The sequence below is a fragment of the Nelumbo lutea genome, chromosome 3 (genome assembly GCF_056320005.1).
Source record: "Nelumbo lutea isolate HS-2025 chromosome 3, American lotus-T2T, whole genome shotgun sequence".
Taxonomy (NCBI): Eukaryota; Viridiplantae; Streptophyta; class Magnoliopsida; order Proteales; family Nelumbonaceae; genus Nelumbo; species Nelumbo lutea.
This window is the reverse complement of record NC_142686.1, coordinates 66,084,859-66,112,105: the sequence shown is the minus strand read 5'-3', so window position 1 is coordinate 66,112,105 and position 27,247 is coordinate 66,084,859. Positions and strand designations below refer to the sequence as shown.

The following is a 27,247-nucleotide window of genomic DNA, read 5'->3' as shown; positions in this document are numbered from 1 at the left end:
ATCCATTCGTTGACTTCTCCTAGCTAGTGCTTCTCGATCAGGAAGCGATTTTGAAAGAAATCTCCACATGAATGGTAGCACTCGTAGGGGTAGAAGCTTGAATTACCATAATTTCTTCTGAGGTGTGTAGGTCACAATAGAAGAACTTGATCCTGACTCCTTAATCATAGGGATGCAAATGGATTGGATAGGAATCAAATAAGGGTATATTCGAATTCAATTCGATACACTATAGATCTGATTCAAAGATCCCATCAGATCTCATAAATACTGATTTCAATTAGAATCTGATCAGGATGTCAGATATCTGAATATGATTTGATTCGATTTCATTATAAAAATAAATTATTAAAAGAAAAAGAAAATGTAACAATTTAAATAAAAAAACAAAAAATACAAATATTTTTTCAACTGTTTTTATCATATATATACACATTTTTTTATAAAAAATTAAAAAAATACAATATAAATAATATTATATATATCCAATCTGATAGGGGTTGATCCGAATCAAATCTGATATGAAGATGCGAAATAACCTCCAAACAAACTGATTTGGTGGTAAACTTGCCTCTTGGGGTAAGAATCCAATGGATGGTATCATCATCAACGGGAGAATATTTCTGTAGTGGGATTCTCAAGATCTGATTAGTCACAAATGGATCAAAAAGTTTAGCAATTTTAACATGACCCCAAGTTCTATTATCAACCCTAATGAGAGAATTCACCATAATTGTAGTGGAAGAGTCCAATTGATAGGTTGGCCTATAACTATGAATAGTGGGAATCTACGGATCCAAATAAGCATTCACACTAGATCCATCCCCAATCATTCAACAAATGCTTTGTGCAAGAATATGTCTACAATTCAATATTGCCTGCCATACCTTTGAAGCAAGTTTCAAAATATCGATACATCTGGTTTAGAGAGGTCAATTTAAGATCCATCTACCCCTTGAATCAGTCAAAACCTCGATACTGTTGGATAGTTTTGTATGCCCTTAGCTTCAATCAGAATGATGTACTTTATGAGTTTATTGTAAATGAATAAAAATGCATATTTGATTCATGTTCCCTTAGTACGTTTCTGTGTAATACCCTTAAACTGGACACTTAATGAGACTCGTATTAGTTTAGAATGTTCACAGCTAGTGGGTCGGTCTGGGGAGACCTATCCTAATAAGGCTGACACTGTTGTGCCACAAAGTTGGTTGGGGTGGCCTGTCTCAACTGCTAGGGTGAGACCCTAGGCACATACAGTGTAGGATTAATTGAATATTTGAACTGGACCAGATTTCTAGTATTGCCCTAGACCTTGGAGATTGATGGGCAAAACTAGAAAGTTACACCTGACCCCTAGACTCGATTATGATATTGCATTAGGTGTCGGATTGGGCTGTCTTTGATGTACCAATCAGTGAGATCCTTAGCGGGGGTCAAAACCTGGGTATGTTGGGACAATCTGAGAATTCATCTGAGTGGGTGATCATAGTGACAGGATCAGCCCCTTTGTCGGACAAAAGTAATGATCGGGGATGCACTCTCATTGATGGAAATCAAGACTGACGGCAGCCGATTTCATTCATTGAGATTTGTTTTGCAAAGTACATTTTATATGAGATGTAAAAGTATATATTTTATGATTTGTAAAATGTTTGCAAAAGGTTTTAATACCCGGGATCCATATAAGTAGAGAGTGCAACATTGTTCCTTGTTGCCGAGGGAGATGTCCTCTCTTGTCGAACAATGTTTGATCATTATGAGCTGAGAGGTTAGTGTAAGACCATTGATGATAATGCTTGATGGGTTAATCTTGCATTTGCCCACAGTCCCTGAGTGTTACAAGGTGGCTTGGCCCAGGGACCACTTAGGGTAAGTATTGGGCCCATAGAGCCCATTTGATGGGTTTTAGGGGGTGTACTGTCAATAGCAGTGTATTCGGTTAGGCCTTGTAATAAAGACTAGGCCAAACCCATGTGGCTGATGTGTAGATCAATGCTTGGGTCGCACGTCATACAAGGAAGCCCAACTAGGCAGTAGTTAAGAAGGTTAAGTGAGCACATAAGCTTAATGGGCTTAAAGCCCATTTTGAACTGGACTTATTTAATAAGTCCATATGGCTGATGTGTAGATCAATGCTTGGGTCCCACGTCATACAAGGAAGCCCAACTGGGCAGCAGTTAAGAAGGTTAAGTGAGCACATAAGCTTAATGGGCTTAAAGCCCATTTTGAACTAGACTTATTTAATAAGTTAAATATGGGCGAATTCTGAGATGGATCAGCAGATAGGATAGGGTCTTAACCCTATCCACTAAGAGAGTCCAGATCTGAATATGATTCAGATCTAGAAACCTTCTAATGAGATTAGGAGAAGGTTGATCTAATCTGCAGATAAGATAAGGGTTTATCCTTATCACCTAAGGGGTGATCCAAATATGATTTGGGTTTGCAATCCTGATTGGATGAGGGGCTGATCCTTTGGGTTTACAAAAGAAGGAGGGGGCGGTAGCCTTTAGAAGAATCACATAATCAGATCCTCTTCAGAGCTGAAATTACAGAAGAAAGATTTTTGCAATCCCTAAAAAGATCTTTCTTGTCGCCTCCTTCCTACAGCCGCCAGACATTCAGTTCGATATTCAGTTGTGGGAGAAGTCAAGATTCGATCTTGGCATCAGTTCTTTGAGAAAGAATTTATAGGAAACTGTGCTCACGTGCCATTCTGCTGTTTCTTGCGAAGGACAGAGTTCTTGGAGAAGAACACTGCTGATACTGCTCCATCCTACACTACACTATATTCAGTGGGAACAGTCTTTGGATCATTCCTTGGGCGTGAACACTTTCGTTGGGAGATATTATTTCTCCGTATCAGGTATAATCCTCTCCTACTCCTTTTGGTTCAGATCTAGTTCAGTTTATGGTTCAAGATTGATCATTGAAAATATGATTTTTTAAATAGGGAATGTGATTCCTAATTGAAAGGGAGAGAAAAATTTTTGAAATTCGCCCCTTTATTCCGCAAGATTTGGGCGTCCATACAATGGATCTCTCATCCCTTCAGATACACCCTTTTTAGGGGCGTATCGGGAAGCTCCTGAGACAATACATATCAGCTGATATGGACCAATACATGTCAATATTTTGAACTTTGCTTTGAATCACTAATAGTCAGCTTAACATCCGAAAAGTTTTTATGATGGACATATTTGACATGAAGAATGCATACACACAATCTATCTGATTGGGATAAAAAGTGTCAATGAATTTTAGTAATAAGAGCTTGGTTAACTTAAGAGAACTTTCGAATCCCAAGCCTCCACAAGACTTAGGAAGCATACAATCTGTCCAAGCTTTTAGATACACTAGTAATTAAGCACATGCGTTGCGCATGAGAATTTTTTTCTTCATATTAATTACTTGAATTCTAGATACATCATCATAATTAAGATACAAATTGAAAATTAACAAATGTAACAATATGATAAAAACTAAATTTAAATGCTTTTTGTAAATGTGTAATAAACTATATTTATGGGCTTACTAATAATAATATATCATATATTCACAATACCTAGTTAAGTGTGGTCATTTTCTCTGTTAGTCAACAAAATGATAAATCATTTTCCCTAATTCCCCTTCCAAATAAGGATTGAAAGATAGCAATCAACACTAGAAAATTGTGTACATCAAATAAGAAAAATACGGGCATCATATCACTTTAAGCCATATAAAACAGAGGAGACAATTATTTTCTAGACTGAATGTATATGAATTCGATTTGATGTAATATTAATAAAAAATTAGGGTTTTTCTATTTTATTTCAATCAAGATTGAAGCAAATTGCATAGAAGGAAGGATTTTTGCAGATTAGGGTTTGGCTATCTATGATTTACAGTTTGAGAAACTACAAGCTAGAACTAACCTCTGTTTTGTAGGGTAGCAGGTCTGCGAACAACCCTAATACTAATTCTTGAATGTCTTTTATCAATAGTTTAATTTCAGATCAATTATTGAATTAAAATCTTGAATTAAAAATCAAACCCTAGACCCATTCAAACCAGATTGGACCAAACTGGTTGGACCGAAATTGTAGTTCGATGGGGGCTATTCTCAGCCCTAATTTTTCATTCTTGGGTCTAGGAGTTGATGTTTAATTGCAAGACCTAATTCGTCCCACCTGTAAAACCAAGTTTTAATGTGTTAAAACTGCTTTAGCCCATTAACTACACAAAAGCTATATGGGTCGTATTTATTGCTATTCAACCCATATACCTACATAATATTAATCAATAATATTATGGATAATTATGGGCTTTAATAATGGGTTTTACAGATATTAATTGATTTGATCAATTTTATTCCTGCATGTAATGTATGGATATGTGATATGTAACATTCATGGGCCATAAGTACTTGGCCCATGCAAATACGATAGTGGCTCTTGTGCGCACCATGGCTAAATGCACATCATTGCCATGGTGTCCTAAAGATCATTGGATGATATCTATTCATGGTGGGACCCACACCTTCTTAAGAGGAACCATGTAAAACCCTAGCCGTTTAGGGTCCATCAAAATCTGACCTTATGAAAGTCAATGGAAGCCACTTTGGTTTGACCTAAATTAAACTATGGTATAACTTTTGTTACCTCTTGAAATATGAGTGCATGTGATAGGGTGATTCATATGATGAATTCTCTAAAGGCCTTCCATCATTAGCATGAAGATGGATCATTCAGTAATAAAAAAACACACCATAAAATTGGGCTATCCATTTGTTGCTGGATCTGTTGGAATGTTTCATAAGATGATAGGGGCGTCATAGACCGATGTGGGAGGGACCTATCCTAAAATGGAAAGCTCTCTCACGGTACCTTGGCGTTCACGAATATGATGGATGAACATTCACTAGATAAAAATGTTTAACATAAAATGACAATGAACCTTGTCTGATAGAGGCCAAAGGGAAAATTCATAAGATGAGTGGATATGATTCTTTACAAAAAGGTGATGGGATTATGTAGCTAAAACAGTTGGCTCCATGCAACCTATGTGATTTCCCACATTTTCAGAGACATAATTCGCAGTCTCCGTCACTGAGATAGGAGGGAAATTTCGAAGATGAACAAATGGAATTGAAACATAGATTAAAAGCCATATCTATGTAGATAACATGAATCAAATTAGGTTGTGGGCGAAATTTCAAAAACCTGCAGGGTTCGACCATCCATATGATGGATCTCTCATCCCTTCAATGAGAACCTGATTCACAAGTTTCATGAAACTAGCCTACAACAAATTTCACTAATTTACCCATATGAGAACTTGATTCACAAGTTTCACGAACCTAACCTACAAGTTTCACCAATTTGGTAAAATATAAAATAAGTGGAACCAATATAATTTCTTTGTGCATAAATAGGGGTAACAATAATAAAATAGATCATAAAGGAAATTGCTGTTCTTGTCAAAGACATGTTTCCTTTTATTTTTTTTTTAAGTTATTGGAATACCTTTGCAAGCCTAGACCAACGAGCTCACCATTTCGGTTTCTATTACAATTCAAGTGGGAGACAGGGAAAGAGTTCATGGGAGACATGGAAGACGAAAGAGTTCATGGGAGACACAAAGTTGGCATTCTATTTCTATTACAATCCAATATATAGTTCGAAATTCGTGGAAGTCAGAGGAAGAAAGTGTAGGAGAGGAAAGATTTTGGTTCAAAAGGGATATGACATAAATACCCTCTATATGCATAGACAGGAGGGGGATAGAACCTGTCCAGTAAAAATTCTAGAGAAAAAGAGGGTTATTCGCTCTTATATAAGTAGTATAGATGAGTTGTAATCTATTACTTTGGTTCTATTGCTAAACAAACAAATTATGAGATTAGTAATTTGTGTGATCATGGGGATGATGAGGAAATGACTAAAATGAAAACTATGGGTCCATAAATCCAAGAAAATACTCAAAGAAACTATAATCCAAATAATTTTCTTCTCATAGGACCTCAAAGAAACTTCTTCCGCATTTGACATCCAAAATACCATAAAGTTAGGGCACCTCAAATAAACTTCTTCTTTGCTTCACATCCAAAATGCTCGAGGTTCTAGATGGAATGCTACTTGAAAACCAGAACTTGGACAAACAAAGTTCATTAATAGAAAACTAAAACCAAGAGGGCAACCAATAAATGGAACATTACATAAAACCTAAAGCCAAGACTTTTTTTTTTAATACATCAAGCTAAAATGAACTTTAATTCTTAAATATCATCATAGTTATTTCAATTATCCTAGTGCAATATCTTGTAAACACATTTAAAAGTAACATACTTATACCTAGGAAATACTCATGAACAAAGATACATGCAAGAGATATTTGCCATGAATTACCTTGCAAAGACCACCATTGAGATAATGCATGTTGTCCACACCAATTCCTTTGTTGATAGCTCTTAGGTCTTTCATTGACATTTTTGTAAAGCCAATTGCAAGTGTGTGTTTCTTTCCTTCAGCCATAATGGCCATGGGAGTTTCCTTTGCCACGCCATCATGCAAAGCACCATTAGGAGATGTAAGGCCAAGACACATTATGTTTGCACTAGAAAGGACAAATTTAATTGCACCCCCATCTACTAGTAACTTTTTCATTATATCAGGATATTGATGAAGAAGCCGTAATGTTGGCATGAAAGGACCATTACAAATGTTGAAAAATAGTGGGGATTCACCACTACCAGATTCATACGATTTTGGCATTTGGCAACAAAGAGAGGTGATTTCTTTGGTAGCAAATCATACAAAACTGGCTCCAGGCTTGGGTACTCATTTGCAATACTTTGTTGAATCTTGCGCTTCACAGATGCTTTCACTTGATTTTGTGAAGATACATCTTCAGAAGAGAACTTCTTGAACATGTTCGTAGGTTTAGACAAAAATGGAGAATCACTGATTCCCATCCAAATCCAAGACTAACTCTGCAATATACTACCACAAAACCAGAAGAAAACCTAATAAATAGAAAAATTAAAAAACAAGGGGGCAACAAATAAATAGGAAGCGATTCATCCAAAATAAAGAAATTTTCCTAAAGAAGGAGGTTTGGCGTTGTCGTCCACCGTTTCCTCTTTTAGAAGGAGCAGAATTTTTTTCATTTCCAGGACTATGGAGATTTCAAGGATGCGGAAGAGAGGAAGAGTATCAAATGGTTTGCTTCTTCTCCTGCTCCAACCTGCAACTATCTTGTGCCACAAGAGATACCATAACACCTAGCCAACCCCTTGTTGACAGAGGAGAAGGAGAAGAACAAGACACCATAACACGTGAAATTAGGGGAATTTTCTTTTAAAGAACCATTACTGGGGAAAATGGTCAAGGAAACCGATGGGCTGAGAGAGCTTACCTTGGCAACGATAAGGAAGGAAAAAAAGAAAAGCCATGTTAGAAGTTTAGGAAACCGATAGGGTAAGAGCATCAAGAAATTACCATCACCGAGAAAAATCCCTCTTGACCCTAAGATTTTAACATTTGTCAGATTTGGAGATGCCATCAACTTTGTGCATGGATGCTTGACCAAAAATAATGAAATCATCTATATACATCAAATGAGAGATGGTTGGCCTATACCTGTGGGGCTCGATTCTATGGATATATGATGTTTCTCTTGAAGCTAAACCAACATTATAGAAAGTGTTTTAGTCACCAACAAAAATAAATAAGCTGAAAGAAGGCATCCTTGTCGGATTCTTTTAGAATAAGAATGGTAACTGGGCGGGGATTGTATTTCCTTTCCCCGATCTTGAAATTAATTCCCATCTCTAGGGATAAAAGTTATTCTTCGTCCTCAATCCTTGACAGGACAATTTCTGCATGGGGAATCAAATCTCCAAAATGTTTTTAGATAACAGTATTGTTTGAAAAATAAATTTACTTAAAATAAATAAAAATTTTAAAATATAAATAATGTTTTAAATATGTTTTGATATATATATGAATAATATAAATAATATTATATATATAATAATATATATTTAATATAAATCATGTTTAAATATATAATTGGGGGGGTTGAGGCATGGTGGAGACCTCAATACCGACCCATCAGGTCCCGTCGGGGATGGAGAAAATTGTCATTGATAAGCACAAAAATACACAAAGTAGATATACACATATCAATAAGAGTACAAAACTCTATAGAGAAATCCAACAAATTAACAGTTCTACCGAAAAAAGTCCAATTAACCCTGCCATAGGCTTTGGTAATGTCCAATTTTAGTTCAATTTTTGGGTCAAATGTGTCAACCTTTAATGTTATAATTAAACAATAAAAATTAATAAAATATAAAAATATAAAAATGAAAAAATACACAAATTTTACAAAAATACATTTGGGCACATATAATATCATATATTTATCATATTAAACAAAAAATAAGTGTGATATATCAGACTTATTTTTACACATATAGAAATAAAAAAAAAATCATGAAAAAATCAACAACATCTACAATTATATATTTACACTACTATTAAAAATATGAAAAAGATTGTGAAACTTTATTTTGACTAAAATACACATTTTTTTTAATTTAATCCCTATTTAATTGTGAGATTTAATTTGAACTACTACTTTTCACCTCATTCAATTCCCTCTCTTTAAATCATGCATTTTTTATTTGATAAATAAAAAAAAAAAAAGATACACTAGGAAGAAAAAGCATTACAAAAAGAAGAGTCCAACCAAACAGGTAGGTATGCCAATAATACCTGAAAGTTTGCAACCCAATATGAGGTGTTTACATAATTAGATTTAGATTTTACAATCTATATCTGATTAATAATAAAATATAAAAATATAAAAATAAAAAATAAAAAATACATAAATTTTATAAAAAAATTTAACAATAATATTTAGATAACACACCCTAAAAAAATAACTTAGGCTATGTGAGAGAACATTGGCCGGTTGCAGACAAGGTTCAAAATTTTGCGGATTTGCCCCCGGAACACCTTTCTCTAGTCTCTGTTCTCCCTCCCACTCGTGTATAGCCATATCATTTATGGGGGAGGGATAGTGAACCGACGAGATTAGTTTACTATATCCGAAAATATTAGATTATTTATTCCTCCGGCATGGCTGCGTCTTCTTTGAGGGTGAGGTTACATTTGAAGGCTACAAATAGGAGCTTTCTTTCAACATGTGCTGTTCTCAAGTCTGTTTGGGTCACCGCCCGGGCCCATATCAACCGTTAAAGGCTTGATATGTGGAACGTATAGAAACTAGTCAATGTTTCTTATCGTCTGAATTGGATTGATACAGGCCCATATGATATCTGTATCGACCAATACACTATGAATTAATTACTACATTATAGAAACTAGTCAATGTTTCTTTCCAATTCCAGAAATTGTCTAAAATCCAGCATCATTTTTTATGAATTCTCTTAAACTTATCATAACTTTTCAAAACGTCCAAAACTCACTAGTTAAAGTTCATTGACCCAAATCGTACACGTCAACCTAAATGCATGTTTTATAACTAAACTGCCCCTAAACGGTGAATCGGCCTGTTAAACATTTGTTTTGACCGAAATGCCCTTAAGCGCCCAATCCCCTCTTACTTGCATGGATCTATTGGAATCTATGGAAGAAACTGGTACAAAGTCGGACACAAAAGCAAATCAGAGATGTTAGGAACCTAGAAATTTGCTGCAAAGCCTTGTCTGTCCTCCCCTGATTTAGCTCCTCTTGATGTTGATCCATCTCTTCCTCCTCACGAATCCAAAACCAACTATCTTTCCCCAAGACCTCAATTCCTTCATTATAGACCTAATCCTTGGATTGAGGTTTACCTGAAAAAGAAGGAGGGATGGAACAGAGTGAAGTTAAGCGACTCGAAGACGAGTTCACCTCTGAAAGTTGCTCAGATACTGAAAATGCTGAAGAATCTCAATCCACAGATTCACAAAAGGAATCTGATGATTCTTCTTCGTAGATGGTACCCGATCCATAGTCTGGCCATCAATCACAACATTTGCACTGAAGTTATCAAAAATAGTTGGAACATAATCCTGTCAAGAGAAAGAAAAAGTTACACAGAGATAGGGATGGGGAGATGAAAACTGAAAGAGAAGAGAAGCTACCGTACACTCTTAATGCAAAACCAGAGAAAGCTATATTTTGGATAGGTATAGAGATAATAAGTAATCAAGTTACACAGGGAGAGGAGGAGATGTATCATGTACCAGCTGAGAAAGGCAAAGGCAACGAGCAAGACGAGTGCCTGAAACCCGACACCATCATTGAGATTATGGAAAGCAGTGTAATGAGCATTTCCATTGCGAGATTCGGTGATGGGAACCCATGTGTCCTACGGGTTCAGCTTGGTGAGGTGGCCCACCTCCTCCAGGTACCCTTTCATGTTAATGAAAACCCTCTTCATTGGCGTACCGATTGGTTTCAGGAACCTCAGCGATATCAGCGATGTTGGCGTCCAAGTAGTCGATGACTTCCCTTCCTTGGACACTGGACTCGGAGATCTCTGCCCCGATGGAGTCAGTATCTCCGGCTTCGATACACGAGGCGTCGCCGGGATCGACACTAACTCCGTCTCCTCTCTCTCCTCCATTGATTTTGTAACTTTTTTTTTCCGGTACTCAAATAGTATTCCCTCCGCAGGAATATGTGGCCTCAATCCATGAATTAATTACGGAGTTTCGTTTGTTTTTCCCTTGTCTACTCTTCTTTCCTCACTTAGACATCATCAGTGGAGTTTGTGTTTTTGTGTATGTGAGTGCAAGAGAAAGAGAGATATGAGGGGATTCCGAAGACAATAGATGGATAGAGAAAGGAAGGAGGGAAAGAGAAGAAGACATGTATATAAACGCAAATCAGAAGTGGGAAAAGGACGACCATGATGAGTCACTATGGCAGGGACAATAAAAATGCACTATCGAATTGTCTTATTTTTTAAATGAAAGCACATCAGTTTTGTTTAAAAAAAAAATAATGATTTTGTGGTTTTTAAAATAAAAACAAATTTTGTACTTCAAATATTCTATGAGTTTTGGAACATGATATTAAATAACAAAATGAAACATTTTCTATGAAACAGAAAAATAAAAATTAGGAATTTGATAACACATTTTTTTGGGAGAATGAAGGTTCAGCCCAGGATCAGAATATTTAGGCCCAAAGTACAGTTGGGGTAGGTGCCAGCTCAGAATTGATGCCGATTCATGGGTGGACATTGATGTATAGAGTGAGAGTTTTTGACATTTTGAATGTTTATAGGTCTGCAATAGAATTAAAAAATCTGTATTGAGCCTGTCCGTACTTTTCCTTTTTTTTTTTTTAGTTTTGGCAAACAAAAGCACGGTAAGAATATGATTTTTTGTGTTTTTGTTCTAAGAATCAATTTATTTGCATAAAAAACAGATGATTTTAATTTGTTTTTGGAACTTGTGACAGAAACAATTCGGATAAACACCCTCTTCTTGAACTTTCAAAGCGATTCGAGTTGGATGTTCGTCATATAGATGAATAGAAATTGAATCTATTTGATTATTTCACATATTTCATTGGATACTGAATTCAATTGGGATATTTTTTATTCCTCATGAGATTGGATTCAGGTACTTTTGATTTATTTACAACCTTATATCATCAATTTTCTCCAGTTCAATCTCTTGCTTATGTTTTGCTTTTACAGGTAGTAAGTAGTAAGTGAACAATAATAATTAGGCTATATGTAATGTAGGCTCTTCGTGATTATTGATTAAGATGGAAATCCTCAAGTTGTTGGATCACTTGTATATTTTCTTTAGGCTATTGTTTTGGTTTTGTTTTTCTTCTCTAAATCTTATGACTATAAAGCCTACTATTGTGGTTTTTTCTCACACATTGAATCTATTGTGGTAGTTGTTTTTTTCTTGACCAAATCTTAGGGCTATAAAGCATACTGTTGTGGTCTGTCTATACATAGATTCATACCTAATAGGTAGAACATGTAGGAAAACCAAATCTGTCAACCCTATTAAAAGATCCCAACAGAATTATTTGTTAATTATCTTTTCAATGCTAAAAGGTATTTGTGGCCAACACTTCATATCTAGAAAACCTAAAAAGTCCATTATCTAAAGCTAGTTAAGGCCAAATAATGTAATTAATCACAAATTGTACACAAGGTCTTCTACTTTTCTTTTTGGATTAGGTCTTCTCTCTATATTTTGTAATTAATAAATTACAAATCTGTGATTTATATTAATAAATCACTAGGTCTTTTGTATATATTTTGTGCAAATCTATGCCTCTATTCATGTACTCCTTTTTTCATTTTCTAATATTGCTCTTTCTAAAAATGAACAAAAAAAATTCCTAGACATACAAACTATCTTCAATAATTTGTTAGATGAATAAACAATTTTGTTCAAATAAGGTTCTATGATTTGGATACCCACTAGCTCGAGCTCTCTAACTTCTAGTTGCAAGAAGATAGCATGTCAAATACATAATACAAACTCTAGCACTGAACTATCAATCAACAAGTTGTTCTAGTTGCAAGAAGAGACGACGAAAATGGCACCAGAACTTGGAAGTAAAACAAGAACGAAAGAGAGCTTTTCACTGACTTCCATTACCAGGCAATACCTTGCAAGAGTTAACCTCCGTGGGAAGAAACCACTAAGGATTATATTTCTCTCTCTGCACTGTGAGTTCAATGGTCAGAAAGTCTAGAAAATTAGAATATCTGCAACCACTTCTCACTAAGCTTCTGAAACTGGTTTACATTGAAAATTCCTTGAGATGATTGTTTACTTTCATAAGGGTAGTATCTTCTGAATTCAAAGATTTTCCATTAAGTTCCACTTTATCTGTAATTTCAGAAACTCTTTAAATAATTTTCTAGATTGACCTTAATCTTCACTGGTTTCCCAAGCTTGGATTTATCTTCCATTCTTGCAATTTCAAGAGCCTTTACACCGACAGGGAAGCCTTGGCCATCCCAACACTCCAAGATTGTGCCAGAGCCTCTATGCAAGTTTTTCCTTGGTAAAAGGCTGCAAACTGCCCAGCAGCCAAGCCTTGATCATCCTCAGATAAATGAACAATAGCAGTAGTTCTGCCACCATCTTCACCAGATTCCATTATTAAACTACAATCATAAAAGCCAGGACCATGTCGAACCTGAAATTTGTACATCATCTAATTAAATTATCAATAATCATAATTACATTAGAAGCACACACGATCAGATTTATCTGATGTTAAATCTCATCAAGACAGAATAAACATCATTACCAAGAGTAGAAAACCCATTGTATGCATTGACATAGTTTGCCTGTGGAAACTATTACCAAGAACTGGCAAGGTATGGAAAATAAGAAATAAAATTGGGAATTCCTACCTTGCGTTGGAGCTTATTAAACTGATCTCAAGGCAATCTAGCAAGCCATTTCAGGGATCCAACACGGAATCTGCGCCTTCTTTTGTCAAATGAATAATAATTTCTTGAGACAAATACAACATTATTTTTGACATCCTTTTCCACAACATACCTCATGCAGCACAAAGCATTTTCATGGGTAAAACCATTCATTAGATAATAAAAACTACGACCACCAGGTAGAAAGAATAATCTCAACATACAAGACTGGTAGGAGCATATTATTAACATTAATATGATAGGATATGAGAAGTAAAAGGGAAGAGTTTTGGGGTGATTAAAATTACTGGACTTTGTTAATCAAAACTACAAAGAATAACCACTGCATCCAAAAGGGAAGAAAACATACCAGAGTCCTCCAGGAAGAAGTAGACCTTGGCATTGATCAATAGTATAAAACCAAAACCCCCGGTGTTTCCCAAGAAAAGCCCCTGTTTCAGCTTCCAACAAGATGCCTTCCATCTCCCCAATGTGTCTTGCAATGAATTCACTGAACTTTATCTATAATCAATGCGTCATCAACTTCAGCACTAAGGTGAAAGAAATAAAGAACAATCTGACTTAATCTCCTACAAGCTATTAATTTCTGGAATTCCTATTCAGCCTTCTGTATGTAATTTATTAAGAGAATTTCTGTCCATATATGTTCAACTTAGCCCTTAAAGGTATTCACTTGGAATAAGGATTTAAATCTGTTTCATCACTGCCATCTAGGACTCCTTCAAAGATCTCTCTGAGAACCCTTGTTAGATCAGTTAATAGGTGCAGATGCTTGAGGTACAGCCTTAAGGTTCAGTCTCAGCTGTCTAATAAAAACAGAGATAGCGTATCGGGTGGAAAAACTTAACAACTCTGCAGACAGAACAATATACTTAAATAGGTATTAGTTAAATAACGAAGTTTGGAGGGTGAATCTGATCTAAGAAAAAGCCACATTAATATCAATAGCCTGCAAAAATTTCCCGTGGAAACAACTCAAAGCAATAAAGAGGAAAAAAAAAATGACAACTGCAACTTTGCGGATTCCAAATGAAAAATGAAAATTGTTTAGTCAAGTCGTATACAAACATCAACGCCAAATGAAAATTGGTTGACCAATCAAAACTATAGCAGTGCAAATATTCGAGTGTAAATTCTGAGTTATTTTTGTCTCAAATTTTAGCTTATTTTGTTTGATTACAGTACAAATGAAGTAAATTGTACTGCATACATTTATACTAATGTATAAATAAAACACAAAATAAAATGAAACCAGACTTTGCATTCTTTTTATTTGTAGTCCCATACATTTATACTAATGCAAATAAAATTGCACTGCAACCAAACACAACCTTAAATTATTAATTAGTGGGTATTAGATTATTAATGTTAATTATTATTATATATAAATATAATCAACTATAGTATATAACCCAAGTAGTTTGTGTAAACAGTATAAATTACAAGGGGGCCTACTTACTATATGCAAATATCTTGGCCTTAACATGATGACTGAACCCATGGCCTTAATAGTTAGAGATCGTGCTTTTGTGCTTACCTTAGGAAACGGAGGTGGCTCAACTGCACATGCTTTTGTAAGGTCAATGCAAAGAAACTTTACCAAGGCATCAATCGAAGGCTTTGCTTTAAAAGATATTCCGCAACATCAGTGTCAGAATAACCCATAACCTGGAAAAAAGTTTAAGTAAAGGTTCAGTTATGTCACAAGAAAATACATAAAGACTGATAGAGCAATTCGAGGGATGATTCGATATTTTATTTCACAATTGGAAAATGAGGAAACGCATTTCAAGTATGTAACTTTTATCTCAAAGTTGTTACTCCTTGAAATACTCAAAACCATTAACTTCCTTGAACAGAAGACTTATTTTTTTCTTATTAGTGAGCCACTACAAGAACTGAGGAATAAACATAAAAAAGTTCACCTTCTGAAAAGCTCGCTCGACTGTCTTACATTCTGAATTGCATTGTCCCTCGGAATCTTGTTCAACAAGCTGAAGAAAGGAGGTGCTAACATGAGAAACCACATGAAGAAACTAACATGTATGAAGATAGTCTAGCTAATAGCTATACTAAAAATATATGTCAGCTGTCCGTAAAAGTTACACAACTGAAAGGTAGGAAGAAAATTCCTCTGAAATAAGAAGCCCAAAAGATAATTTATTTTCCCAAACACTCAGAACCCAAATGATTGGTAAGAAAAGGGGAAAAAAGGAGGGAAAGGCAAATATATCGTTCTTACCTCCAACCTATCCCCCTTCTCTACGATGTCAATTCGCAGAGTCCAACCTGCTTCCTGCTTCTTCAAATTATAGAAGGTAGGACTGAGTATTATATGTGTCCATTTTCTTAATTAACATAAGTAATTAAGAAAACCTTCTTACAGAAGGTATGACTCTGTATTGTCTTTTTGTACCCTTCTAGAAAACCTTCTTGGAAGAGATCAGGTCTTGTTTATTTTTGACTTGGTGGTATAGCTGATGAGCTAACTTTTCACAAACTTGACATTTGATGTAAGGTATTCTCTTAGTTCCAATCAATATGATGTACATTATGACATTTATTGTAAATAAATAATGTACATATTTGATTCATGTTATTACGGTGTGTTTCTGTGTAATACCCTTAAACTGAACACATATGACACTCGTGTTAGTTTAGAATCATTACAGCCGTTGGATAGATTTGGGGAGATTTATCCTGCCAAAGCTGACACTGATGTACCACCAAGTTGGTTGGGGTGACTTGTCTCAGTTGCTTGGGTGAGACCTGAGGTACATGCAATGTGGATTTTCTTGAAACCCTGAATAGGACCAAAATTCTAGTATTGCCCTTGACATTTGAGATAGATGGACAAAACAAGAATATTACACCTGATCCCTAGACTCGATTATGACACTACGATAGGTATGTTGTAGTGTCCCAACATACCTATTGTAGTGTTGACCTTTTGTAAGAATTCTTTGTAGTGTCCCAACAAAAATATTACACCTGACCCCTAGACTCGATTAGACTCGATTAGACTCGATTATGACACTCAGATGAATTCTTTGAATATCCCAACATACCCAAGTTTTGACCCCTTGTAAGATACTCACTGATTGGCATATTAAAGGCAGCCCAATCCAACACCTATTGTAGTGTCATAATCGAGTCTAGGGAGAGGTCCTCTCTTGTTGGGTAGTGTTTGATCATTATGGGCTGAGAGGTTAAGTGTAAGACAATTGAGGGTTATACCTGATGGGTTAATCTTGCATCTGCCCATAGTCCTTGGGCCTTCATAAGATGGCTGGACCCAAGGACCATTTAGTGTAAATCTTGGGCCCATTAAGAGCCCATAGTGATGGACTCAGGGGTTCGCTATATTCAGTAGTGAATTCAGCCAGACCTTGTAACAGAGGCTAGGCTGAACCTATGTGGCTGATGTGTAGATCAATGATAGGGTCCCACGCCATACAAAGAGAGCCAAGCTAGCCAACATTAAAGTGAAGTGAGCTTGAAAGATTAATGGGCCTAAAAGCCCATTTCGAACTAGGTTAATTAGATTAATTAAATAGGGGCGGATATGGAATTTGGATCAACAAATAAGATAAGGGATTATCCTTATCCACTTAAAGAGACCAGATCCAAATAATGATTTGGACCAAAGGAACTCCTAATTTGATTAGGAAGGTTGATCTTTATTTGTAGATAAAATAAGGGATTATCCTTATCACTTAAAGAGTCCAGATCCAAATAAAAGATTTGGATAAGGAAACTCCTAATGAGATTAGGAAATGGTTTCTTTAAGGCTATAAATAAGAGAGCAGGGCGAAACTTGAATTCACACTCACTCAATATAGAGAGAAGACAACTCAGTTAGACTAATCTTGCCTTCAACTCTTTTTCTTCCTGCTCTTGCCGCCCTACCCTATTCGATATCCAGTTCTTGGATTTGATCAAGATTCGATCTTAATATTGTTTATTAGCAGAAGAAACAATTTAGAAGTCGCACTCATTATCCCGTTCGATTCTTGCTGAAGAATCACTAGTTCTTAGTGAAGAACTACCTACTGACCCTACCTCATCCTAAGTTATGTCATCTTTAGTGGAGGGAGGATTTGGTACACTCTTTGGGCGTGAACACTTATGTTGGGAGGAGCATTCTTGCATGGATTCCGTATCAGGTATATCCCTTCCTAATTTTGGTTTCAGATTTGGTCCGGTTTGGTTACAAGAACGAACATTGAAAATGCAGTTTTCTAAATTGGGAATAGGATTCCCGAATGAAAGTAAAGAAATTTTTGAAATTTTGCCCAACCTTCCTGCAGGGTTTGGCCATCCATATGATGGATCTCCAATCCCTTCAGTGGTATCAGAGCCAGGTTCAAGTCTTGAACCAAATTAGAACATATCTGAATCTGCGCAAATGGGCAGAAGGCATTATACTCGATTTGCGTAGTTAGCATTTTTTCTAGGAATTGGTTCCCAGATTATGGGCATTTTTTCAGGGTTTGGCCATTGTTCTATGAATGTTTCTTAAATTTTTGGGCTGCACATGTGATGGAGATTGAATCTTTATGGTGCCTAGAATGGCACACCCTATGATTTATTTTCTATTCAATTTTGGTTTGTAAATATATATATATTTTTTAGATAAATTGTATAGGAATTCGATGTGATGTAATAATAGAAAAATTAGGTTTTTCTATTTTAATTCCATTTGGAGATTGTTGGAGCGCGCAACAGAGGGAGGAAGATTTCACGATCTGCGATTTTGCGGATTTCGATTCTACAATTTGCGATTAACTATTCTTTGCAGGTTTGTAGGATACCCTAGAAAATCACAGTGCAGCCCTCTGATTTTAGTTTCTTGATAATCTGATTATCTTGAATTAATTTATTATCAGATCATTATTCTTGAATTAAATGTTGAATTGGACACCAAAACTTGGGCCGATTTACACCAGATTTGGTCCAAACTGGTTGGACTGAATTGTTGGTTCAATGTGGTTGGCTTTTCTAACCCTAATTTGATTTAGGATAGATGGCCCACTTCAAGCTTTAATTTGGCCTACATCTGTAAAAACCTAACTTTAATATGATAAAACTGAATTTGGCCCACTTCAAGCTTTAGCTACATGGGTCGAACTGCTTTTTGCAATACAACCCATGTACCTAGATAATGTTATATGATAACATTATGGGCTATATTGGGCTGATACTGATTTAATCTAATTAATTAAGGATTTTACAGATATTTTAGTTGATTGGATCAATTTGTTTCATGCATGTGATGTATGGATGTGTGATGTCCTACGTAAATGGGCCATAAGTACTTGGCCCATGATGATTTCGATAGTGGCTCTTTCGCACACCAGGGCTGAATGCACATTATTGCCATGGTGTCCATAAGATCATTGGATGTTCTCCCCATTTGATGGGCCCCACATCAACTTCCTCCCCAAGAGGAACCGTGCGGAACCCTAGTAGTTTAGGGTCCATTTAAATCTAGCTTTGAGAAAGTCAGTGGGAGCTACTTTGGTTTGACCTAAATAAAACTAGGGCATAATATTCCGTTTGCTCCACTGAAATATGAGTGCATGGGATAGGGAGATTCATATGATGAACTCTCTAAGGGTCTTCCACCATTAGCATGAAGATGGGTCCTTCATTAATGAGGAGATGCACCATAAAATTGGGCTATCCATTTGTTGTTGGATCTGTTGGATTGTTTCATAAGATGATAGGGGCGTCATAGACTGATGTGGGAAGGGCGTATCCTAAAATGAAAGACTCTCTCACGGTACCTTGGCATTCACGAATATGATGGGTAAACACTCACTCGATAGAAATGTTTAACCTAAAATGGCAATGAACCTTATCTAACAGAGGCCAAAGGGAAAGCTCATGAGATGAGTGGATGTGATCCTTCACAGAAGGTGGTGGGGTTATGCAGTTGAAACAGTTGGCTCCATGCACCCTATGTGATTTCCCACATTTCCAGAGACATAGTTCGCAGTCTTCGTCACTGAGATAGGAGGGAAATCTCAGAGATGAACAAATGGAAATGGAACATAGATTAAAAGCCATATCTGTGTAGATAACATGAATCAAATAAGGTTGTGGACTAATATTTGCTTTGCCTTTTATCAGAAATGGCAAATGGACAATTCACCAAGCTGTTGGACGACAATAAGCTTAAGGGCCCAAATTACGCTGACTAGTATCATAGACTTATGCTAGTTCTGACGTCCGATAAATTGGACAAGGTTGCTAAGAACCCTGCTCCGGATCGTTCCGGTGATAGGGCTTCTGAGGCCCGTAGGAGGGAATATCAAGAATGAGAAGAGAAAAACTCTCTTTGCCCGATGCTATATCATAACCTCCTTATACAATCAGATACAATAATAATTCGATCAGATCGAACAGTTCAAGGATATCTTGGATAGTCTAAGGACAATGTATGAGGAGCATAATCGTTCTACTCGTCAGAAGGTCCTAAAGTAGTTTATTACCACACAAATGTCCAAGAACCAACTAGTTCATGACCATTGTCTTATGATGATGGGGTACATCAATGAACTGGAGGCTCTTGGATCTGGGCTAGATCATGTTGCCAAAGTTGATGCCATCCTGAACTCTTTGTCTCTTTCCTTCAATCAGTTCATAATGAATTACAATATGAACAAGCTAAATGTTAGCCTTCAGGAACTCAACAATATGTTATAGAGGGCCGAAGAACTGATAAAGTAGGATGAGCCCATTTCCATGCTTGTTGAAGGTGGCACATCGGGCAAGAAGGGGAAGGCAAAGAAGAAACCTTAGAAGAAAACTAGCAAGCCTAAAAAGTAGAGAAAGGACAAGGCATTAGATGCTTGTCACTTCTGCAAACAGACCAGCCACTGGAAGAGGAACTGTCCTCAGTACCTAGAGACCAAGAAACAAGGTAATTTCGAATCCTTTTTATAGAAACCAATATGTTGGTGACTTCTGCTTCATGGTGTATTGACTCTGAGCCTTCTACTCATGCATATAATACATTGTAGGGGTTTACGACAAGTAGAAGACTAAGTGACAGTGAAGTGATTCTTTACTTGGAGACTTCTACAAATGTTGTAGCTACAGCCATAGGAACTATAGAATTGTATTTTAGAGAATGAATAATTACATTAAAAGATTGTCTTTATGTACCCAATTTGAGAAGAAATTTGATTTCTATTTCAAAACTATGTGCGGATGGTTATTCTGTTCTCTTTAGTAATGTGATTACTATCAAAACGAATAACAAATTTCTCTTATACGGAAAACTTGAGAATTGTCTCTATGTTCTCCATCCTTTTCTGGAAACAAATGTCTCTATGCCTATGACATTACCGACTTGGTCACATTAACATAGATCATATCACAATGTTGGTAAAGGATGGTCCTTTGGATTTTCTAACAATAGAAGATCTTCCAACCTGTGAACCTTGCCTTTAGGGTAAGATGACGAAGCGGCCATTTACCGATAAGCCTAAAAGATCTACATGCACACTTGACCTTATACATACTGATGTATGTGGTCTCCTGAAAGTTAGGACACATAACCAATACGTTTATTTTATAACATTTACCGATGATCACTCTTGGTATAATTACGTGTACCTAATGAGACACAAGTCTGAATCTTTTGAAAAGTTCAAAGAGTTCAGGAAAGAGGTCGAGAAACAGTTGGGGAGACACATTAAAGCCCTTTGATCAGATCGAGGAGGCAAATATCTCACTAACGAATTCAAGGACTACTGAAAGGAAAATGAGATAGTATCACAACTAGCTCCTCCTGCTACACCACAGTTAAACAGTGTGTCAGAGAGGAGGAACCAGACTTTATTGGATATGGTCCGATCACTTCTCGTACACTCGGAATTACCCACATCTTTTTGGGGTTACGCATTGAAGACTGTGATATACATGCTGAACTAGGTTCCGACCACATCCATTCCGAATACTCCCTATGGGCTTTGGACCAGTAAGAAACCAAGTGTAAGACACTTGAAGATTTGGGGTTGTCCGACACATGTTAAAAGAACAAGTGCTGACAAATTGGAATCTAAAACCAGTCGTTGCCTATTTGTACGTTACCCTAAAAGGCTCTGTAAGGTATTTATTCTATGACCTAGGAGAACAGAAGGTGTTCTGTAGTCGAAATGCCCATTTCTTGGAGGAATATTACATCCTGAACAATCATCGTTAGGAGGTTGTTCTTAATGAGGAGAGCTCAGGAGTAGTGGGAGATGTCCCATAAGCTCCAGTTAATAACCAACATAGGAGATCTACCCGGGCATCCAGGCCTCCAATTCGTTATAGCTATGACCAAGAAAGTTACTTGGTGGAAGCCATGACCAGTGAGGAGGATCCTGTGATTTATACGGAAGCTATGTTGGACATAGATTCCTTGAAGTGAGTAGATGCCATGAGAACTGAGATGGACTCAATGAAGACCAATGGAGTCTGGACTCTAGTAGATCCGCCCCTGGGTTAAAAGCAATTGGTTGCAAATGGATCTATAAGAGGAAGAAGGGTCCCGATGGTAAGGTCGATACCTACAAGGCTCGTCTTATGGCGAAAGGGTACACTCAAAAAGATGGAATCGATTATGAGGAAACATTTTTGCTCGTGGCCATGCTTAAATCCATTAGGATCCTGCTAGCTGTAGCAGCATACCTTGACTACGAGATTTGGCAAATGAATGTCAAAACCGCGTTACTGAATGGAGATCTTACTGAAGATATCTATATGCAGCAACCATAAGGTTTTATAGGTGTAGGTCAGGAACACAAGGTATGTAAACTTAATTGATCCATATATAGACTTAAACAAGCTTCTAGGACCTGGAACATCCGGTTTGACTCTATTGTCAAACAATTTGACTTTGAGCAGAATCCGAACGAGCCCTATGTTTACAGGAAGACCAATGAGGATAAGGTTATGTTCTTGCTTCTGTATGTAGACGACATTCTACTCATTGGGAATGATATAGGAATGTTGACTATGATGAAAGTATGGCTTTCGTAGCAATTCTTCATGAAAGATCTTGGAGAAGCCTCTTATATCTTGGGACTTCGACTCTATAGATATAGATCGAAGAGGATAATAGGATCCCAATTTACTTATATTGACTTTAAGAGATACAATATGAAGAACTCCAAGAGAGAAAATGTTCCTTTTAGGCATGGAGTCACTCTCTCCAAGGGTATGTCTCCCAAGACACCTGAGGAGATTGAGGGCATGAAGGAAGTTCCCTATGCCTCTGCCGTAGGGAGCATCATGTATGCCATGTTGTGCACTCAGCCAGACATTGCTCAGGCCGTGAGTGTGGTAAGTAGATACCAATCTTACCTAGGACAAGAGCATTGGACCGGTGTGAAAAACATACTGAAATACTTTCGAAGGACAAAAGAGTTTTGTTTGGTATTCGATGGTAGTTCACTACAGATTGTCGAGTATATTGATACCGACTGCTAGTTAGATCTAGATGGTAGAATGCCTACACCTGGTTACATCTTCACGATGGGGTCCTGAGTAGTAAGAATAACAGTCCACAACCCAAGCCAAACATATTCCTGTAAGTGAGGCTACTTGATGAATGAAGGTGTTAATTCTAGAATTTGGAATTCAACACACCACTCATTCCACTATTGTGTGACAACACTAGATCTACGGGAGATTGATGTTAAAAGGTAGCATCAACGGAGAATGTGGCAGACTCATTGACTAAGCCACTCACACAGAAAGTGTTTGAGAAAAATGTGGAAAGTCTGGGACTCTAGCTTATACCCGATTGGACCTAAGTGCAACTGGGAGCTGTTAGACAGTGTATGCCCTTAGCTCCAATCAGCATGATGTACATTATGACAATTATTGTAAATAAATAAAGTACATATTTGATTCATGTTATTATGGTGTGTTTCTATGCATGAGACTCATGTTAGTTTAGAATCTTTACAACCATTGGATAGATCTAGGGAGATTTATCCTGCCAAGGTTGACACTGATGTACCACCAAGTTGGTTGGAGTGGCTTGTCTCATCTGCCAGGGTGAGACCTGAGGTACATGCAGTGTGGGTTTTCTTGAAACCTTAAACCAGACCAAAATTTCAGTATCGCCCTGGACCTTGGAGATAGATGGGCAAAACTGGAATGTTACACCTGTCCTCTACACTCGATTATGACACTACACTAGGTGTCAGATTGGGCTGTCTTTGATATGCCAATCAGTGAGATCCTTACAGGGGTCAAAACCTGGGTATGCAGGGACAGTCTAAGAATTCATCTGAGTGGGTGATCATAGTGACAGGATCAGCCCCTTTGTCGGACAAAGTGGATGATCGGGGATGCACTCTCTCTGATGGAAACCTAAACTACCGATAGTTGATTTCAAACGTTGAAATTTGGTTTTGCAAAATATATTTATATAGAGATATACTTATATATATTATGGTTTCAAAATGTTTGCAAAAGGTTTTAATTCCCGGGATCCATGTAGTAGAGAGTGCAGCACTGCACCTTGCAGCCAAGGGAGAGGTTATCTCTTGTCGGATAGTGTTTGATCATTATGTGCTAAGAGATTAATTGTAAGATCATTGAGGGTTATACCTGATGGGTTAATCTTGCATCTGCCCACAATCCTTGGGCCTTCATAAGATGGTTGGACCCAATGACCATTTAGTATAAATGTTCGGCCCATTAAGATCCCACAGTGATGGACTCAGGGGTTCATTGTATTCAGTAGTGAATTCAGCCAGGCCTTGTAATAGAGGCTAGGCTGAACCCATGTGGCTGATGTGTAGATCAATGATAGGGTTCAACGCTATACAAAGAGAGCCAAACTAGCCAGCATTAAAGTAGAAGTGATTCTGAAAGATTAATGGGCCTAAAAGCTTATTTTGGACTTGGTTAATTAGATTAATTAAATAGGGGCGGATTTGGGATTTGGATCAATAGATAAAATAAGGGATTATCCTTATCCACTTAAAGAGTCCAGATCCAAATAAATATTTGGATCAAAAGAACTCCTAATTTGGTTAGAAGGTTGATCTTTATCTGCAGATAAGATAAGGGATTATCCTTATCATTTAAAGAGTCTAGATCTAAATAAAAGATTTGGATTAAGAAACTCCTAATGAGATTAGGAAATGGTCTCTTTAAGTTTATAAATAAGAGATCAGGGCGAACATTGAATTCACACTCACTCAATATAGAGAGAAGACAACTCAGTTAGATTGATCTTGCCTTCAACTCTTTTTCTTCCTGATCTTGCCGCCCTACCCTGTTCAATCTCCACTTCTTGGATTTGATCAAGACTTGATCTTGATATTATTTCTTAGCAGAAGAAACAATTTAGAAGCCGTGCTCACTATCCCATTCAATTCTTGCTGAAGAATCACTAGTTCTTAGTGAATAACTACCTGTTGATCCTACCTCATCCTAAACCGTGTCATCTTTTGTGGAAGAAGGATTTAGTACACTCTTTGGGTGTGAACACCTACGTTGGGAGGAGCATTCTTATGTGTATTTCGTATCAGGTATATCCCTCCCTAATTTTGGTTTTAGATTTGATCCGGTTTAGTTATAAGAACGAACCTTGAAAATGCAATTTTATAAATTGGGAATAAGATTCCCAGATGGGAGTAAATAAATTTTTGAAAATTTGCCCAACCTTCCTGTAGGGTTCGGCCATCCATATGATGGATCTCCCATCCCTTCATAGCTGATAAAACATTTGACGTAAGGTATGTCTTCTTTTCTAGCAACTGATATTGATTTCTTAGTAGAATGAAAGATGGGCAGCCATGACGATATTAGCAGTGCTGCTAGCAAAAAAATGAAGATGGATTATGCCTTCATTTTTTTGCTATTCTCCTCCACTCCCTTGCCTTTATGCGCCACACAATGCCGCCTCCAACCATGGCAACTCATTCTCTGCCTTGGCTCCCCAGACCGCTCCGTCCACTCTAGCCTTGCCTCACCCATTTTGTATTACCCTATAATAAAGGTGAAATACTGCAAGTTATTATGGATGCTTTGCAAGTGAAAGAAATAAAAAAGAGAGAGAGAGATGGGAAGAGAGAGAGCGAGAGCGAGAAAGGGTTTCAAAGCAAAGATGGAAGCTCATTTGCGAGAAACCTACACAAAGAAGTAGAAATGTGCTTGCTTTTATACATAAGTTCGAGTCAGACCTAGAATTGGTGCCATCATCCCATGCACCGACTGTTGGTGGTGGTCTTGACGCACTGCGGCCACGACAATTGCCGCCATTTACTGCCGATGATAATGTTGCAACGTGACCGGTACAAACAGCAAGAAGTGATCAGATGTCGGCTGCGTTGGGTACAAGAAGTGAAGTGGAACAGGAACACTGACAAACAAATGATCCATCGCTGGATTAACAGGAGGTAACCCCACCGCCCCAGCACCACCACCACTATTAGTCATTGCATCCTCTTCAGGTAAAGTCGGTACTTCTGGAAAGTGGGAGTGGACGGTGTGGACGGTGGAAGAGAGAGAAGAAAGTGGGAATACGAAAGAGAAAGAACAGAGTAGATGGTGTAAGAGAAGAGAGAGGGGAAGAGAGTGGGAACATGGAAGAGAAAAAATGGAGCAGATGGCACCATGGCGGGAGAGTGAAATGTGTAGACACGTGTATCATACATGCAAAATGGAGGGAGAGAGAAGTGGTGAGAGGAGAGAGACACTTGTATGTCATGCAATAGTAAATAGTAAGATTCCATTTTGCCAAATGGGAGAGAACCCCTTCGTTGCAATATATATAAGATTACAAATGATAATATTGACCATCAAGGTTAAAGTGATTATAAAATGGGCAACTAGCAGAGGGGGGGTCCTGCTTTGCAAGGGCTGGAATGGAATTGTAACATTGCTATTTGTTACATTAAAAAAGATAATGATTCTTAATAAGAAACTTTTAATTATAAGTACTCAATTCTTGAAACTCATATAAAAACTTCAAAGAGATCATCATGTATTCGTTTTTTAAATTTTGCTTCAACAAAAAATCTCATATAAAATAACACGATCATAGCATCTCATATATAGTGACAATTTTGAGATATACTTCATAGCTGTCTTTTGTTTCACATCGAGAACTCCTAGTTGATTCGGATGGTAAGACCGTTTGGCCCGAGAACTATCTAGGCAATCGATTCCGTTCCAGTCCCTGGCAAAAAATTGTTGAATCAATCAACAACCTGTTCACCCGAGCAGTCAAACTGTCGACCTATTCAACGGTTTTCGATAGTTCTTTAATTTTAATTATTTTTGTTTATTTTTTAATTTTTGTTTTCAAAACAGCCCATCCATTTGAATCGGACGTTCAAACTGTCAACCTAAAAATTGGTGGCCAGAATGGTTCCGTTTTTGGGTCATTTTTTTTAGATGTCAATAATTAGACAAAATAACTTTGTAGTCATAGTCATGGGAAAGGTGCACATTGCAAGGGATTCCAAAACCTTGAAAGATAAATCCAAAGTGATCTTAAACAAAAAAAGAAAAAAAAATGGTAGTAAATCCACCAAACTAGAAAAACCAAGAAAAAAAAATCAAAAACTCGAGTCTAGAATTCCTCTTTGGAACGACTAGTCTAGTAAGAAAATAAAAAAAAATATTGCACAAGACAACCCAAAGGAAAAACAAAAGGAAAGAAATAAAATGGTGGTAAACCCTAGACCATTTTGGAGGATCTTGAAGAAAAAGACCAAACACATACACAAAAAAAAAGAAAAAAACAAAAGCAGAAAATGAAAAAAAATGGAACATATTGCAC

General features: G+C 37.0%; 3 long non-coding RNA genes and 1 pseudogene across 4 annotated transcripts; all 4 read right to left on the bottom strand.

Moving 5' to 3' along the window:
- Positions 1-259: 259 nt before the first annotated feature.
- LOC148865381 (uncharacterized) lies at positions 260-7,679 on the bottom strand (annotated as a pseudogene). Its single transcript, XR_016110591.1, has 2 exons — positions 6,393-7,679; positions 260-644 (listed from the first exon to the last, which is right to left on the bottom strand). The product of XR_016110591.1 is annotated as an uncharacterized LOC148865381 (transcript).
- Positions 7,680-9,516: 1,837 nt separating this feature from the next.
- Positions 9,517-10,829, bottom strand: LOC148865380 (uncharacterized). Its single transcript, XR_016109621.1, has 2 exons — positions 10,244-10,829; positions 9,517-10,069 (listed from the first exon to the last, which is right to left on the bottom strand). It is a non-coding gene; the product is annotated as an uncharacterized LOC148865380 (long non-coding RNA).
- Positions 10,830-12,376: 1,547 nt separating this feature from the next.
- On the bottom strand, positions 12,377-13,803 carry LOC148865379 (uncharacterized). Its single transcript, XR_016109620.1, has 2 exons — positions 13,405-13,803; positions 12,377-13,184 (listed from the first exon to the last, which is right to left on the bottom strand). It is a non-coding gene; the product is annotated as an uncharacterized LOC148865379 (long non-coding RNA).
- Positions 13,804-25,038: 11,235 nt separating this feature from the next.
- On the bottom strand, positions 25,039-26,066 carry LOC148865378 (uncharacterized). Its single transcript, XR_016110198.1, has 2 exons — positions 25,644-26,066; positions 25,039-25,448 (listed from the first exon to the last, which is right to left on the bottom strand). It is a non-coding gene; the product is annotated as an uncharacterized LOC148865378 (long non-coding RNA).
- Positions 26,067-27,247: the final 1,181 nt, after the last annotated feature.